We start from the raw sequence: 14610 nt of genomic DNA, 5'->3' as shown, positions 1-14610 counted from the left end.
CCACAACACCTCCTACCTTAGTATCATCAGCATACTTACTAATCCAATTTACCACCCCATCATCCAGATCATTTATGTATATTACAAACAACATTGGGCCCAAAACAGATCCCTGAGGCACCCAGTCACCGGCCTCCATCCCGATAAACAATTAACCACCACTACTCTCTGGCATCTCCCATCTAGCCACTGTTGAATCCATTTTATTACTCCAGCGTTAATACCTAATGACTGAACCTTCTTAACTAACCTTCCATGTGGAACTTTGTCAAAGGCCTTGCTGAAGTCCATATAGACTACATCTACTGCCTTACCCTCGTCAACATTCTTCGTAACTACTTCAAAAAATTCAATAAGGTTTGTCAAACATGACCTTCCACGCACAAATCCATGCTGGCTACTCCTAATCAGATCCTGTCTATCCAGATAATTATAAATACTATCTCTAAGAATACTTTCCATTAATTTATCCACCACTGATGTCAAACTGACAGGTCTATAATTGCCAGGCTTACTTTTCGAACCCTTTTTAAACAATGGAACCACATGAGCAATACGCCAATCCTCTGGCACAATCCCCGTTTCTAATGACATCTGAAAGATCTCCGTCAGAGCTCCTGCTATCTCTACACAAACTTCCCTCAAGGTCCTGGGGAATATCCTGTCAGGACCTGGAGATTTATCCACTTTTAAATTTCTTAAAAGCGCCAGTACTTCCACCTCTTTAATTGTCATAGGTTCCATAACTTCCTTACTTGTTTCCCATACCTTACACCATTCAATATCCTTGTCCTTAGTGAATACCAAAGAGAAGAAATCGTTCAAAATCTCTCCCATCTCCCTCGGCTCCACATATAGCTGACCACCCTGATTCTCTAAGGGACCAATTTTATCCCTCACTATCTTCTTGCTTTTAATATAACTGTAGAAGCCTTTCGGATTTACTTCCACCTTATTTGCCAAACCAAACTCGTAACTTCTTTTAGCTTTATTTTCAATCGTGATTGTTATTATTTTCATGAACAGAAACACTACGGATTCAGAGCTGCGCTGGGTCCTAATGTCCATTGCACTGAGAGGTTAAATAAGGTCCGGGGTTCCGCTGGGTCCTAAAGACCACCGCACTGAGACAGGTTAAATAGGGGACTTGAGCATCTGCGTTTTTTGGTATCCGTGGGGGGTCCTGGAACCAATCTCCTGTGGATAAGGAGGGCCGACTGTATTTTTTTAAAAATGCTCTTGATGGCATTTCAAAAATCCTTTACTTTTATAGCTTTGGTCTGTATCTGCCCTGGTTAACAACATATGGGTAGTTTAAATCCTCAGCCATCACAGCCTTGCTATTTTCAAGCTTTACAGAATTTGTTTATGTATCTGTTTTGCTGCCTATCTCTGGTAGTTTGGGACCTAAAGTACATTCACTGATGTGACTAGCTCTTTTGTTCATTTGTAGATCTTAATGTGCTGTTGTTTATAGCATATTATTTCTCTCACACAATTATAATTGTTTCATCAAACAATATTGCCATGGCCACTACATCCTATCCCATCCCCACTATTTTTATACCTTCTGAAAATTCTGTAAACAGAAATACTGAACTGTCTTTCCTGGTGTTATTTGAGCCATGTTTCATTTTAAAATATTACCTCCTGTCCTCTGTTCATCTTCTTTACTTCCAAGACTCCCCGTTTTATAGGAAATGTAAGTACTGCCAGATTTCTTTTCCTGTACCATCTTTGTTTCCTTTGATTTCCAAACACATTCTTCTGCCTCCTATCCCCAGTTTTGCATTCTTTAAGAAACTCTGCTGCACTACCTGGTTTGGATCACTAATGCAGTTTTGGTCACCTACCTACAGGAAAGATGTAAACAAGGTTAAAAGAGTACAGAGAAAATTTACAAGGATATTGCCACATCTGGAGGACCTGAGTTATAAGAAAAGATTAAATAGGTTAGGACTGTTTTCTTTAGAATGTAGAAGATTGAGAGATTTGATAGAGGCATACAAAATTATGAGGGGTATAGATAGGGTAAATGTAAGCAGGCTTTTTTCATTGAGGTTGTGTGGGATTACAACCAGAGGTAATGGGTTAAGGGTGAAAAGTAAAAAGTTTAAGGGGAACATGAGGGAAACTTCTTCACTCAGATGGTTGTAAGAGTGTGGAATGAGCTGCCAGCATAAGTGATGCATGTGAGCTCAATTTCAATGTTTAAGAGAAGTTTTGATAGGTACATGGATAGTAGGATTGTGAAGGGCTATGGTCCCAGTGCAGGTCAATGAGAGTAGGCAGTTTAAATAGTTTTGGCATGCACTAGATGGGCCAAAGGGCCTGTTTCTGTGGTGTCATTCTGTAGAGTCTATGACTAAACTACAATGCACCTTCCAGTGGGGATGTTAGCCACAGCCAAATTATATAGAACAACCTTTCCGTTTTGATGAGTCTCAGCTCCCCTAGAAGTGATCTGCTTCTGTATTCTGCATGGTACTTGGAATAATTTGAAGAATGCTACCTTTTTGAAATCCAGCTTTTTAATCTTGTCACTACCTCCCTGTAATTTGCCTCTAAGTCATCAACATCCTTTATCCTAATGACATAGGTACCAATATACAAAATGTCCTCTGATAATGTGGCTTCAATGTTTTTTAGTTGGTGACAACATATCACCTTAGAAAAAAGCAAACTGCCAGAGGCACTTAGCAGGTCAAAGAGTATCTATGGGGGAAAGGAATTTTCCATGTTTCAATGAATTGTCACTCTTAGAAGCTGAGTTGCTCCAGCATTTTGGTTTGTTGTCCAAATTTCAGCATCTCCATCATGACTTTGTCCAACTCTGTACCTGCTCATTGAGTCCTTTATTAATATAGTTCTTTTTGAAAAAGGATTTAGTTCTTCGAAATAGTGCAGTATATTGGTTGCTCAGGTTGGCAATTCAGAAGTTTGGTTGATCCCCAAGCTTGGCAAAATGATTGGAACTCATGAAGACTGAGAAGGACACCATTTCAACTGGATGACAGCCAGAGACTTGACTCAAGCAAGGAAAAGAAAAGAACGAGAATTTCTTGAAGCATGGTTCTCTACAGAATGATCCATCAATAAACACATTGACATAGATCCAGTATATGAACAAACTTTTATGGAGAAAAGAGAAATGACAATGTCAACAATGACTGAATTGCCCAGAAATCTCAGGATCTGGACAGCAAAGCAGTCAGTTCCAACGGACTTCCCTCGAACCTAGCCAAAGTCATCTGCTAAACTGTTCACAATGATTTTAAACGATCAACCAGATCACGACATCCATTTCCAAGGATCTAGTTCTTTTTTTTCCACTTAGCTGAGTTAGCCATGGTGCTATGGGCTTGACTGTGGCTGTACTCCCCTAAGGAAACTTGGCCTTTTCCAATATTTAGAAATTAATATCTATGAGTGAGCACTTGGGGAACTTTTGCATTACACAGACCTTCTTATCTGAAGGAACATTCACACTGCTTGTAGACCATAAGTTGCAAATGCGACCCACCCGTCATTTGGCCTTGTGAATATAATTTAGTAATTCCAATGTCCACTGAATTTGTAAAATACAGATCTTCAACTCATCCACCTGGTGACATTTTCTGCCTATGTGCTTATCAGGATGCAGGAAGAATCCTGGATTTCCCTCATCATACAGGACTTGACCAGACTGATTAACCTTGCTTCTTATCAGAATAAGAACTGAAAGTCCAACAGCTCCATCAGGCACTACTTGGATGAAGCAATAAGAGTAACAAGATACCAGAATGTATTCAGGGTGGTGCCTTCAGTGACCATCAAGAATGGTTCTACAGCACAATGTCCAAACTGGTCATTGAAAACCCGTGCCAACCAAGTGGCAGGAGTATTCAAGGACATTTTCAATGAGTTGAAGTTCCCACTTGCTTCAAAAAGGCAACAATTATGCCAGAGCCTAAGAATAATGTGAGCTGCCTTAATGACTGTCACCTGGTAGCACTCACATTTACAGTGATGAAATGCTTTGAGAGGTTGTTCATGACTAGACTGAACGGCTGGGCCAGGAAATGTCCGCGAGGTTTGGTCGAACTGCTGGGCTGTAAACTGCAAAGGAGGTGGTGGGCGTGTGCCAGTGCATGCTTGTGTTTCTGGTTCTGGTGCAGGTTAGCAGCTAGGCTGAGCAAGCTGCCGAACTGCTGCCTCCGGCAAGGCAGTTGAGAAATGGATGGTTATGAAGGGAGAAATAAAGGGCATGAGGAGATAATGAGGGGACAGATGAATGAAAACCGAGATAAAGGGTGTAAAAGAATAAGAAATGATTGTGGAGAGAGCTCTGAAAATGAGGAAGTTGAACAAGTTCAGAGAGGAGGTGTTGTCATAATAAGGTTTAATGAAAAGGCTCAAGGAAGCATGAAGAAAATTAACCTGTTTGTGCTAATAACAACAGTGGCAAATAAGATAGGGGAAGTAGTATTTGCAAAAGTCTTTAATGATGACAACCTATTGGTAAGATGTGCGAATGAGGAACAGCTTGAGAAAGCACTCAAGAGAGATGGGGAAAATATAAGGTGGAATGCACAGGGAGGGTGGGAGCACGAAATGGTGGTGGATGTAAAGGAGTGATCACGGGAGTACCAATGAGTATAAATATGGATGAGTTAAAGAGGAGTATCAAAGGAGGAAAAGTAATGAATGTTCAAAGACTGAAGACAACAAAGGAGGGAGTGAAAAAGGAAAGTGAAACAGTATTGATTGAATTTGAAGAATAAAGAGTGCCAGGGAAGGTGTTCCGAGGTTTCATGAGTTACCCAGTAAGAGTGTATGTGCCAAAGCCATTGAGGTGCTATAATTGTCAAAGGTTTGGAGACATAGCTAAAACCTGTAATAGGCAGAGGAGATGTGCTAGATGTGGGGGTTACCATGAATATGGAAAGTGTGGAACAGGAGTGCAACCAAAATGCTATAATTGTGGAGGAGCTCATAAGGTGTGAGGTTATGAGACGGGAGAATAAAATTCAAGAAATAAGAGTGAAAAGAAAGATCACTTATGCAGAAGCTTTAAGAATGTCAAGAGAACAGAATAATGCTCCTAATGAACAGGGAGCAAGAGGGCTGCAAGAGATCCAACAAAGAACAAATGACAGGATTTATGTAGACAAAAAGGCTCTAGTAACATTCATGGCAGGAGTGATTAATAGTACGGCTGAGGTAAAGTCAAAAAGTGAAAAAATTCAGCTGGTTGTCAAAGCAGCAGTGAACCATTTAGGGTTAGTAGGATTGATGTGGGAAGAAGTGAGGGAGAATCTCACTGATCAGTCAAACCAAGAAGTGTCATGGGTTGGTAATACTCATTATGGTGATTCTTTTGCAATGGAATGCAAGGAGCTTTCTGGCCAATAGCCAGGAATTCAAGCAGTTTATTAAAGAAATGGTTGTAAAACTGGATGTAGTGTGTATTCAGGAGACTTGGTTGAAACCAACTTTAGACTTTGTGGTATATGGATATACAATGATAAGCAAAGATAGAAATTTAGGGGGAGGAGGGGGTTGTGCTATATTAATCAAACAAGGTATACCATATAGGGTACTGGAAAAGGGTGATGATCAGGAATACATAGTGGTGGAAGTTTGGGAGAGGAGAGAAAGTGGCTATAATTAACTACTATAATCCATGTAAAAGGTTGGATTTGGATAGCCTACTAAGGATACAAGGACAAAACAGACATAAAGTGTGTGGTGTGCCGATTTCAGTGCTCACAGCACAATGGGGGGGGGGGATTCGTTTACAGATTCAAATGGAAAGGTAATTGAAGATTTGATGGAAGGAAAGGGATTTGGTGTGTATGAATGATGGTATAGGAGCAAGGATAAACATAACAACAGGAACTGAGTCAGTATTAGATATAACGTTAGTGTCTAATAGTTTGGCTGGAGTTAGTAACTGGGGAGTTTGGACTGCTTCAACAGTAGGCAGCGAACACTACCCATTTTCATGTTCAGTGGGTGAAAGAGTTGAAGTAAGATCAGGTGGTGGAATCCCAAATTGGGTGTTTGGAAAAGCAGATTGGGGTAAGTTGAGTGAAGAAGCATTTACAAGGATTGACATTTCTGGAAATATAGATGAATTAAACAGTCAGGTGACTTCAGCAATTATTATGGCAGCAGAAGGATTTGGCTGATGAATGGAGAAGGGAAAGAACAATGGGTTAACACCCAGGTGTGTTAAACGGGGGGAAGAAACTGATGATATAATTGATGAACCACTTACGTTGGCAGAGATGGTGAGAGCAATAAAGAGATTGAGACCAACCTCCCCAGGGGAAGATCTGATATGCTATGTTATGCTAAAAAATCTAGGAGAAGGAGCGCTCTTGAAGTTGCTGCCTCTTTACAACAGAGTGTGGGAGGAGGGAAGATTACCAAGTGCATAGAAAGAAACAGTAGTAACTCCAATAAAGAAACCTGAGAAGGATCCGTCAAAACCCACTAGCTACAGGCCAATAGCATTAACATCAAATATATGCAAGATAATGGAAAGGATGATAACAGAAAGGTTATCATATGAGCTTGAAGAGGAGAATGCTGGCAAGTTATCAGAGTGGTTTTAGGAAGGGAAGGAATTCCATGGAATCAGTGATAAGGGTTTCCAGTGATGTCATCGTCAAGAATGGCAGCTTAAGTCACTAGCTCCTCCGGAAAAATGCGTATTAAGCCCCGTTAACCCATCAAATATAATATTTTTCGAAAAATATTTGAACTGAAAAGAGGGGCAAGAATAGGGAAAAGGAATGGAAATAAAAAAAGCGACACTGCGGAGCCTGCGGCCGAGAGGAGTGCAGCGAGCGGCTCTCATACCCGACTGCATGCTAGCAAGGCGGACACTGGGCCTCGTTCAGGCGAAGTGGCGAATATCTTCGAAATCCTGAAAGAAATAATGGAGGTCCAGAAAGATATAAAGCAGCAGCTCTGTGATATTAAGTCAGAGCTCGCCAGCGTCAATCAAAAAATAGCGGTGGCAAAGACTCGAATTGAGAAGGTGGAAGATCGCGTTCAAAACGTGGAACGGATACTGAGTAAGACAATAAAACTATTACATCACCAAGAAGGTAAACTGCTTGACCTGGAGGGAAGATCATGGCGGAAAAATATCAGAATCTACAACGTTCCCGAAGGAGCGCAGGGCTCGTCTATGACGGAGTTTGTCAGAAAGTTACTGCGGGACGCACTGGAGCTTCCCTCGGCTATGAAGCTGGAAGACGAAAGAGCCCATCATGCGCTCATCCCGAAACCTACCCGAGATAGAAAGCCACACTCAATAATAATTAAATTCCTTCGGTACAGCACCAAGGCGGAGATTCTACGAAGGGCCTGGGTTAAGAAGAGAGTGTTTATCGATGATAAATTAAAATATTTCGACCAAGATTACCTCCCTCCCCCGCAGTCCTGCAGAAACGCAAAGAATGCTCTGAAGTAAAATGAGTACTAAAGCAAAATAAGATTAGATTTCAAACTCTGTACCCTGCTAAACTTCGAGTGTTTTATGACAACGGGACATGGTTGTACCAGACAGTGGAAGAGGCGACTACAGACATGAAGGCCAGAGGGTTGCCTGTCAGCATGACCAAAACGAGAGAAAGCCTGGCTGTGGAATTATCCCACTCCGCTTGGGAAATAGTGCGAGAATTGAGAAGGCAGGAGACGGGAGGAGGCTGAGAGAAATATATCAGGAAGAGACTGGGCGTTTCCCAAAGACAGTCCTCACCCTCTTCAGAAGAGCCATAAGGTTTGTCTAACTTTAAAAATGTTGAGAAGCTAAACAGAAGCAAAAGTAGACGGTGATATACCTATCTCGAGAAATACCTATTATAATGTGGATTTTATATTACTTTGTTGTTATTCTTTATTCGCTCACTTACTCCTTTTTCCCCACCAAAATGAGAAAAAATATGTGTGTGTGTGTGTGTGTACATATATAGGAGGAGTACACAGGGAAATCTTTTCTGTGTAATGGATTTGTTCACTGACTTTTATGAATACTGCAGTGGGGGCCCTCAACTCACAGGTAGGAGGGGCTATCCCCCACAGCTAGACATTTCCTCTAGCTCAACACAGGGTCATCTACTAGAGACCTCAGCCTTGGAATCACGCGTTCATTGACATTTTTGTTATTATTTGCGTTTCTTGGTTCTTGTTTATTCAGGGAGTAGATCGATTAAGTTTTATTCTAATTTCAATGATACATTGACAGATAAATACAGATGGCTAAGGACAAGGTAAAATTCATTTCTTTTAATGTTAATGAGCTATTAAATCCAATCAAACGTAAGAGAATTTTATCCAAAATGAAAAAAGAACAAGCCCATGTAGTATATTTACAGGAAACTCATTTAAGTGATAATGAGCATAAAAAAACTAAACAGAATGGGCTTCACTAATCTCTCCTATGTTTACAGTTGCTATTCTTATCTCAAGTAAGGTAAATTTTGAAAAAGTATTCAAAATGGGAGATAGAGGGCAGATATATTCTGGTAATGGGGAATATAGACAGCAATTCAGTTACTCTGTTGAATATATACACCCCCCCCGGGAAGTGATATTGGTTTCTTTCAGAAAATTACTGATATTATGGTAATGGAAACAGGTCTCCTGATATGTGGGGGAGACTTAAATTTACAATTACAACCAAACTTAGACTCTTCCAATAGAAAAACCTATGAAACAAAATCTTTACATAAGAAAGTTAATACACTTATTGAGGATATTGGTTTAATTGATATATGGAGGGACCTTTTCCCTGACAGAAGGGATTATTCTGCTCCCCATTATTCATTATTCTGTTTCCCTTTTTGTATATACAAGAATAGACTATTTCATAACATTTGGAAAAGACAAGACAAAATAAACACCTGTGGAATTGGGACAATAGATGTAAGTGACCATGCACCTATATCTTTATCTGTTGATTTTGACCTACAACCAAAGAATATTATTTGGAAACTAAGTTCAAGTCTACTCAATGATCCATACTTTAAGGAACAAATTAAAAAAGAAATTGGTCTCCACTTAGAATTTAATGATAATGGAGAGGTTTCACCTCCCATTTTATGGGATACTCTGAAGGCGGTCTTAAGAGGGAAAATTATAGCGATATCTTCATATAAGAAAAACATAAAGATAAAACATTAGAGGAATTACAAAATAAGCTGAAGGAACTAGAGAAAAAACACATTGAATTTGGCACAGGATACATTAGGGGAAATTAAAAGAATTAGGAATTAAATAAATAATTTGGCTACGCAAGAAATCAGGAAAAACTTAATGTTTCTGAAACAGAGACATTATGAAAGTGGATCGAAATCTATGAAAATACTGGTGTGGAAACTGGAAAAAAAGATAGCAGAAAATACAATTCATAGAATTAGGGACCCAAGAACGAAAATGATAAAAAATAAGCTAAGTGAAATTCAAGAAGCTTTTGAAGTGTTTTACAAAACTCTATATTCCAAAGTTCCAGGGAGAAGCATAACCGAAACTGACACCTAGAGTTACCCACTTTAAGCGAAGAACTAAATAGAACGATGACTACTGACATAACTGAAGTTGAATTAAAAGCTGCAATTAGTACGCCATTTGCCGCCCTCAGGGTGGGGTCCCAGTTCTCTGTTGCGGGTGTTGTAACTCGTCGGAGGTAAGATGCTGATCTTGGCTCCGGTGTCGACCAAAAAGTGGCTGTATGTATGTCCCAGACATACAGGAGGCTATCCTGATGGCCAGCCGCCCTAGCCATCAGCAGCAGCTGGCCCTGGCATTTCCCAGGAAGTTGCAGGGTGGGGTACAGCAGCGAGCTTCTGTTCCCCACCGCTGGTGGTAGAAGCACCATTGGTCGTTGGCCTCCGCACTCCTACCTCTGGGTTTTGTGGGCTCTGCTGCCGGGCCTGGTCTGGTCTGCTGTTGGGCACGCGGCTTGGTGATCTGTGCGATGGACGCCCCACTCACCTTCTTGGCTTTCCACAGCACATCTGCCTGGGCCGCCACCTTCTGGGGGTCGCTCAAATCCGCGTCGGACAGCAGCAGGCGTATGTCCTCGGGCAGCTGCTCTAGGAACGCCTGCTCAAACATGAGGCAGGGCTTGTGTCCTTCAGCCAGGGCCAGCATCTCGTTCATTAATGCAAACGGCAGCCTGCCTCCAAAAACAATCAAGGTGCAGTAAGCGGGCAGCTCGCTCATGCCGTGAGAGTCCAAAAGTCCTTATGAGCAGGGCTTTGAATGCTGTGTATTTGCCATCCTCCGGGGACGACTGTATGAACTTCTCAACCTGGGTGGCTGTCTCCTGGTCGAGGGAGCTCACCATGTAGTAGTAATGTGTGGAATCTGCGGTTATCTGCCGAATGTGGAATTAGGCTTCTGCTTGTTGGAACCATAGGTGAGGTCCAGAAGCTTGGCAGTTTTAACGAAACTGCATGAACAGATGTGGCGTCGTTCATCTTCGGTCCAAATATCGTTTGAGCCGTCGGGGTCACCAATTGTAGTGGTGTGCTACACACAGCGCTGGAATAACGACATGCAGACAGTGAGTTGTGGTTGCGTAAAAAGATTTATTCAAACTTCGCGGCCTCGCTTTTAAGTCTTCCCGTTTCCAACCTCCCCGGGCAGGAATGCTGTATACTATATTCATAGTCCCTTCCCGCGCACGGGCTTTTCCCCTTGCTGGTGAAGAAGGCCTGTCGCCCTTTTTGGGACCAGCCTCTCTGCCAGCACGCGCCATTTTGTAAGCCGGTTCAAGTGTGTTGGAAAGTGGGTCACCACAATACTGCCCAGTCTGTTATATCTCTTTCAGACCCTACCAATAGAGATTAATCAAAGTCAATTCAATGAATGGAACAAGATGCTATCAAGGTATATTTGGCAGGGTAAAAGGCCTAGAGTTCGTCTCAAAACTTTGCAATTAGCAAAGGAAAAGGGGAGATGGGGCCTACCTTCTCTTAGAGATTATTATTTTGCAGCACAGTTGAGAGCTGTGATATGTTGGTGCAACCCATCATATGACGTTCAATGGAAAAACATTTGAGGAACGGGTACTTCCCATCCCCATACAAGCAATTTTGGCTGATAACAACCTGCAAAGATACATATATACTATTGATAACCCATGGGTGAAATTGACTCTTAAGATATGGAAAACTACTATAAAAGAATATAATCTAGAGGGAGATATTGCAATTCTTAAATGGTGTGCTTATGACTCAGATTTTACACTGAATAAACTAGATGCTGGATTTAAGGACTGGAAGCTAAAGGAATAATAGTTCTTTGCAACATAATGAAAGAAGGAACACTGTTCAGTTTTGAAATGCCTAAAGAGAAACACTTATTAGAAAAACAAGATTTTTATCGGTATTTACAGATGTGACAATATGTTAATAAGATGCTTAAAAATGTAGCCAAGGCAAATACATGCTTGATAGAGCTCTTTAGAAAAGCATATAATTCAGATAATGGTAGTAGAATCATTTCAAGTATGTACAAGGGGTTGTCAAATCTTAAAACACATTCGACTTCTTACATTAAAGCAAAATGGAGAAGGAAGGGGGGTAAGTGTATCTGAGGAGGAATGGACAACAATATGGAGATATCAATGGAAGTGTACCAGTTCACAGAAATGGAGGGAGTTTGGATGGAAAAACTTGATAAGATATTTTATTACAGCCTCTCAGAAATCCCATTATGATAGTAAGCTCCCTGTTTGCTGGAGAAATTGTGGAAATCAAAATGCAAATCATTATCATATTTTTTGGGACTGCCCTGTTATCAAAAACTATTGGAGGGGGATACACAATGCCCTACAAAACATCTTTAAATGTGAAATACCCTTAGAGAGTAAGACCATATATTTTGGGTATATATCTCAAGAATGGTTGAAAAGAGATAAATATTTAATGAATATACTGTTGGTGCCTGGTAAAAAGACTGTTACTAGGAAATGGTTATCACAGGAGAGCCCAACTTTAAATGCATGGATGGGAATTACAATGGACACTTACAAAATGGAGAAGATAACAGCATCTGTTAATCATAAGCTGGAACAATTTGATTCATACTGGGAAAAATGGTTTAACTACATAATGCCTCATAGGCCTGATTTTATTCTCACAAATCAATGAATCTGTTGTACGAAAAAGATCACTCCCTACTTGTACATAGTTCTTTCCTTTTGCTTGTTTTTTCTTTCCACTCTTTTCTATAAGTGTATATCTCAGATAAATACTTTGTGGAGATTTGTGATATATATGATTATATGATATATATGTACAATGTCTGAAATACATCTTATGGAAATGTTTATTTGATGGTGAACTTCAATAAAAAAAATTACAAAAAAAGGACTCAGTGATAAGGTTAGAGACTGAAATAAGAAAAGCCCAGGCAAATAAAGAGTCAGTAGTTGCAGTGTTTTTTGACATACATGATGTGGAAGGAAGGATTGTTAATTGAACTGCACAAGATGGGCGTTGGTGGGAGTGTTTTTAATTGGATAAAAGATTTTTTGTTTGGTAGGAAAATTCAAGTTTGGATTGGGTCAGAATTATCAAATCAGTACATAGTGGGAAATGGTACACCTCAAAGTAGTGTGATTAGCCCATTACTTTTCATCATTATGATTAATGATGTCTTCACAAAGGTACCAGTGGATATAGATAGGTCACTGTGTGCAGATGAAGGAGCCTTGTGGAAAAGAGGCAGGAACATGGAGCATATAATCAGGAAGCTACAAGGAGCAATTGATGAAGTGGTGGAGTGGGGTTATGATAGGGGATGTAGATTTTTAGTAGAAAAAATTCAAACTGTATGTTTCACCAGGAAAAGAATTGAGGTAGGGAAGAAGCTAAGGATGTATGGGATAGAATTAGAAAGGGTTGGATCATTTAAATTTCTGGGAGTTATATTTGATTCACCATTAACATGGGCAGACCATATCAGGAAAGTTGAGGAGAAATGTAAAAAAGTAATAAATGTGATGAGATGTTTGACTGGTAGGGAATGGGGAGCAAGTTGTTCAGTGTTGAGAATATATATGGCTTTAGTAAGGTCTGTGTTGGACTATGGAAATGTAGCATATGGATCAGCAGCTAGGTCTCTTATAAGGAAGCTGGATGTGATTCAGGCTCAGGTTTTGAGAATGTGCAGTGGGGCTTTTAAAACATCACCAATATCAGCCCTACAGGTAGAATTGGGAGTAATACCTTTGGAATTAATTTGCAATTTGGGCTAATTTGCAGGGGCACAATGATTCTCACCTTGCTAAAGGAGTGCTGGGAGAATGGGAGGTTTCAGAGGGATAACTTCAGTCGGGCAGGGAATGATATTGCTAAAGAATGTGGAGTGTTTGATCTAAGGATAAGTCCTTAAGTAGTTGATCCGGTTGTAGCTCCATGGAAGATTGTATGGCCTGACATAGACTGGCATTTGTTGCAGGTTAAAAGAAAAGGCAGATATAAAACTGATTGTATTTAACTATCATGTGATGGAAAAGTATATTGGTTATACAGTTGGCCCTCCTTATCTGCCAATTCCGCAAGCGCGAATTCAACCAACCACGAATCGCGAAAACCCGGAAGTGCTTTTCCAGCACTTGTTGTTCGAGCATGTACAGACTTTTTTTTCTTGTCATTATTCCCTAAACAATGCAGTATAACAACTACTTTACATAGCATTTACAGTGTATTAGGTATAAGTAATCTAGAGATGATTTAAAGTATACGGGAGGATGTGTGTGGGTTGTCGTGGATCAGGATTGAAAAAATCGGAAGATCTGTTACTCAGTAAATCGGAACAGGTACATCCGATATTACTTAGCGTCAGTTAGTCAAGCATTTGTCTTAGTATATAGTATATATTTTACCTTTCTATGCATATAAAACACTTAAGAGCGTATGTTTCAGCGCCGGGCTCAAGAACTTCTTCCCGAGTTCGATCCAGTGACAGGCCGCTATCGAGTGTGCTCTCCACCGTGCCGGGTTGATATGAGGATCAAAAACCCAATAATTAAACCACTGCGTTGTTTAGTAATAACTGTAGCTTTCATCAGGGCAGAGCCTTTCTCACTTTATCCTTTAAAATTGTTCCAGTCGTTGACCGACTGTAGCTTAGCGCTTTTCCAATGACCGATGGCGTTTCACCTCTTTCTGATCGCTTTATTATTTCCACTTTATTTTCAATCGCGATCGTGATTATTTTCACGAACACTGCGGATTCAGAGTTCTGCCGCTGAGTCCTAATGTCCACTGCACTGAGACAGGTTAAATAAGGTCTGGGGTTCCGCTGGGTCCTAAGATCCACCGCATTGAGACAGGTTGAATAAGGGACTTGAGCATCCGCGAATTTTGCTATCCGCGGTGGGTCCCGGAACCAATCCCCCATGGATAAGGAGGGCCAACTGTACTCAGATTTATACGAATGGTGCTAAGGAACCTGAAACAGGAGTGACAGGGTTTGGGGTGTCTATACCAGCAAAAGAAATTGGAATCAGCAGAAGAACATCTAATAAGTTAGGAGTGTATACAGTGGAGATGTCGGTAGTGTGGGTTGCGTTGCAATGGGTGGAGAAAGCTAGACTAG

The 14610-nt window shown here is 40.7% G+C and overlaps 1 protein-coding gene across 4 annotated transcripts in view; it reads left to right on the top strand.

The window, feature by feature from the left end:
• patz1 (POZ/BTB and AT hook containing zinc finger 1) overlaps window positions 1-14610 on the top strand; it is a 74748-nt gene that overhangs the window by 17719 nt on the left and 42419 nt on the right. The gene's annotated exons all lie outside the window — the stretch shown is intronic.

The sequence above is a fragment of the Hemitrygon akajei genome, chromosome 9 (assembly GCF_048418815.1).
Source record: "Hemitrygon akajei chromosome 9, sHemAka1.3, whole genome shotgun sequence".
NCBI classification, from domain to species: Eukaryota; Metazoa; Chordata; class Chondrichthyes; order Myliobatiformes; family Dasyatidae; genus Hemitrygon; species Hemitrygon akajei.
This window is presented reverse-complemented; position numbering and strand designations above follow the sequence as displayed.